Genomic DNA, 4,580 nt, shown 5'->3' with positions numbered 1-4,580 from the left:
CTTTTTGGATTGTTGATCTCTCTGTTCTCCGGCGGTTGTCTCCATATTTTGTGGATTGACCAGGGATTGTACCGATGATTCAATTTCTTTGTGATACCTTTGTATCCTTTGTGATCGTTCTTGTCAGCATAATCATCATATACATATACATTCATATAATTTCATATTTGCATATTCACATATCTGATTAAGTTATTGGTTTGAGGTTTTCATTCCCTGTATGTCGGTACTTTATCCCCATACAAATTTTGGTGTCTGTCCTCCCTCAATTGTAGAGCGTCATTCCCTTAGGCAGAAAGACTTTAACCTTTCTCCTCTTCCCCACTGAGTTTGTTTCCTCGTGGATGATTATTACTTCAGTTTCCTCCCCAGTTGGTTATCTGGATGGAACCACTCCCCTTGAGTTATGTCCTCATTGGGTTGAGTCTTGATTGGCTGTTTCTTTCTAGCTCCTACCTGGATAGATACTTTGAGTTCCCTAAGAGTCTATTGACCAGTAACTGGTAATATTCTTCTTAGTTTGCAGTTTGTTACTTCTTGCCCAATACCCGACAAAAGTGTCCCAGCAGTAGAGTCCCTAGTGGATTTGATTCCCTAGGAAGTATATCCTTGATATGATCACCCTAAATGGTGACAGATATCTTTTCCTCCCCTGCTTGAGTCTATCCTTGATATGTTCATCCTAACCGATGACGGATATTCTCTTTTTGGTATTCTACCCAGTAAAAAGGTAGTTGTAATCCCTATTCTTGTTTCCCAGAGAGTTAATCCTTGATATATTCATCCTAACCGATGACGGGTTTCCTTCTCTTTGCGGTCTTCTACCTAGTAACTGGTAGTTGTAAACCCTGCCTTTGTTCCCCCCGCAGAGTTGATCCTTGATAGTTGTAAAACCTGCCTTTGTTCCCCCCGCAGAGTTAATCCTTGATATGTTCACTTTAACCAGTGACGGATTCTCTCTCTTGGTATTCTATCCAGTAACTGATAGATGTAATTCCTATTTTATCTCCTCGCAGAGTCTATCCTTAATATGTTCATCTTAACCGGTGACGAATTTTCTCTTTGGCGGTATTCTATCCAGGATTCGATAGATGTAATTCCTACTTTTTGTTCAGTTGGTTTATCCTTGATATGTTCATCTTAACTGATGACGGGTATCCTCCTTGACAACCCCAGGAAAGTTTATCCTTGATATGTTCATCCTAACCGATGACAGATTTTCTTCCCTGTTGAGTTTATCCTTGATATGTTCATCTTAACCGATGGAAGATACTCTCGCCCTTGGTCTTCTGCCCAGTAACTGGTAGTTGAATATCCTATTTTCTGCAGTTTTCCCCAGCAAGGTTATTCTTACCCAGTAATCAGTAATGAATTTCCTTCTGTTATTTCCCAGCGAGTCATCCTTGATATGTTCATCCTAATTGGTAACAGATGTTCTCTCTGTCAGATCTTTATTATCTCCTTACCCAGTAATAGGTAGTTGATGGTAGATTTCTGCTCCTCTTGTGTTGAAGTTTATTTCTCCCCAATTGAGTTGAGTGCGCATTTCCTTAGTGAAATCGCTTTTCCCTGCATGATTCAAGTATTTCAATTTTATCCTGACTTACTCGTATTCCCTGCGGATGTTGTTAGCTCCCCGGCTGAGTCTTTTCCATGTTTGCATGGAATCCCTCGAGTCCCCCAGTAGTTTTGAGTCGTAGCCTGGCCTGCGCATAACTCGTTTCTCCCCAGAGTCTCTATTTCCCCAGTGAGTTTTCCTTACGGAATGCATTATACTCCTGTGGACCTTCGGTCTCTCTAATTTCTTTTCCTTTGTGGCAATATTTCCCCACAAAGAATGTACTGTTGCATTCATAACATATGCATCATGAGGTCTCTTAGGGACCAAAATTTGTTTCTATATGTTGTTATTTAAGCCCATTCTACTGAGTCAACATGAAGATTTTTAGCTTCGCCTCCTCAATTAGAATATCCTTAAATAGGGGCAGCTGTAAGACCCCAATTTTGGCCCTAAGATACCTCATGCAATTTCATCATAAGCATTAGCATTTGGATCATACCTTGGCATCCTCCTTACCCCTCCTTCATTGAGTTTGTTTTGGAAGAGATCACCAAGCACTTTATGATTTTATCATACTTGTATTTTATCATTTTACTAACCAAAATACCAAAAATATGTCGTTGCATTTGCCTAACTCTTTTGTAGGTAGGGCATGATCTCCATTGATCTATCAAGTTAATATCTAGGGTTTGAGACCCTCATGACAAAGAGCACAACCATGGATTGATCCAAGAATGGTTATGAGCATCATATATGAGTCCCAATGATTTCTACATGATATATTGATCAAGTTTTCTTCAAGAGTTTGAGGGTGATTTTCCTTGGAAACCTTAGTTTGACTGGGTATCTTGAGTAACTTCTCCAACAAGCTATCTCACCAATTGATCAAAATTCTCAAGGGACACTTCAAAATTCATCATATTATGCATATATGATCCACCATGAGCCTAGAAAGTCAATAGAATTGAATATTAGCAAATTGGTTGATGGTGGTTGGCCATATGAACTCATCTGATCAAAATTGGGTCTCCCTAGACTCTATATCCTACAATTTTCACCATATGAAAATGATTCCAAGAGAAACGTTACTCTAAATGACATTACAAACAACTTTCATGTTGATACCTAGATCTAGTTTTGCTTGGAAAATCATTTCCTATGTTGAAACATTATAGGTCATTTTGTCTAAACCCTAATTTGAAAGTCAACTTCCCAAGGCCATAACATGCTCAATTTTTATGAGATGAATGATTTCGAAGTTTCACAATCAAATTAAAGATGTCTACTTCAACTTTTATGTTTGGAGTGAGAGCTAATTCAACTTTTATGAGCATGTGATATGAGGCTACATTATAGGTCACTTTTGACCTATACCATTGAACAAGTGAATTTTTCCAAAATTCAAAAATGCATAACTCTATCATTTCAAATCCAAATTACATGAAATTTGTTACTATTTTGAAGGTCTTTTAAATATCTACAACTTTTATGAATACATGTTTCTCATTTGAAGCTCACATAAAAAGTTAAGCAAGGTGGAATATTGAGATATATGACTTGACACTTAGAAAAAATTTCAACATGTTAAAATTTCCAAACTTCCACCTCAAAATTCATCATGATACAAGCTTCAATTGGAAAAGTGTTTAACATGAAAGTTGTTCCTCTTGATCTAACCTTTCCAAAAAGTCCAAGTTCATCCATTTTGGACAAGAATTACTAGGGCTGCACATGGCATGAACATGGTATCATCATTTGGCAAAGATCAAACTTCAAATCTTCACACACACTTGCCTTGCAATCCAAGTTGATTTCATACTCTCTTACACTCATTTGTGGACCTAAAGCAATGATCTCATGGGCCTGTACACGCCCATGCACCCATGCATCATCAATTGCCAATTTTGAAAAGTGATTTGGAATGTGCAAATATCATGAGCTGCAACTATAAATAGAGACCTCTAGCATCAGAATTGAACACACATTCGCGCCAGCTTTGATGAGGATAATCCTGAGAATTTCATCTTGAAATTGAGTTTGAATCTCACTATTTTAAGATTCAAAACTCCAGGGATCCAATACTTTTTGAGCATTTCATTCTACTTCTGCAAGCATTTTGAGTGAGATCAAGCACGAGCCAAGGCAAGAGCAGTTGAATCCAGACCTAAATTGAAGGTATTTTCCAGAAAATTTCATCTCTTCGATTATCTCTCAATCTTTCTCAATTATCTTGATTCTTTGGTTGTCTGAAGTCCTACCAATGTAGGCAAGAAGATTGAGTTGCTTAGAGGTCAAATCGAAGCAACTCAGTTGACACACCTCAAAATTCAACTCCTCATATCTTTCTATAGGTGAGGAGTTAGTTAAAATTGAGGTTATATTCGTGATCTACACCATTTTTCCTTTCAGACCATGTCCTCCTTTTTCATTTATGATGTGGTGATGAATGGAGCAGTCCGGCCAAGGTCGCCTGAGAAGACGACCGGCACTTTGTGTAACACCCCAAAATTTGCCCTCCTCATTCATGCATTCATTTAGCATTTCATATTGCATTTTATCATGTCAATCAGAATTACATCCAAAAAAAAAATTAATAAAAAAAATTAATAATAAAAAAAAATTTAAATTTTTTTTAAAAAAAAACGAAAAAAAATATTAAAAAAAAAAACGAAAAATTAAAAAAAAAACGAAAAAATAAAATAAAATAAAATAAAATAAATAAATAAAATAAATAAATAAATAAATATATATAAAGAAAAATATATATATATACATAATAGAAAAAACTTGGACTTGGACCTCTCTCATTTGAGCCCACAAAGCCATGAAAATCAGGTTATAAAAGAGAGAGATCAGACAGAAAAAGGAAGAGAAGCAAAATACTCTGAGGTTTCCTTGAAACAAAACCCTTGACAAAACCTGGAGAGAAACCTGACAGAGAACTCAGAGCAACCCCCAGGCAGCTCTGAAAAATTCAATCTGACTCACACACTTTCATCTCAAGCAAACCCTAATATTG

Source organism: Lathyrus oleraceus, chromosome 3 (assembly GCF_024323335.1).
Source record: "Lathyrus oleraceus cultivar Zhongwan6 chromosome 3, CAAS_Psat_ZW6_1.0, whole genome shotgun sequence".
NCBI classification, from domain to species: Eukaryota; Viridiplantae; Streptophyta; class Magnoliopsida; order Fabales; family Fabaceae; genus Lathyrus; species Lathyrus oleraceus.
The sequence above is the reverse complement of the archived record's forward strand: the minus strand, read 5'-3'. Positions refer to the sequence as shown.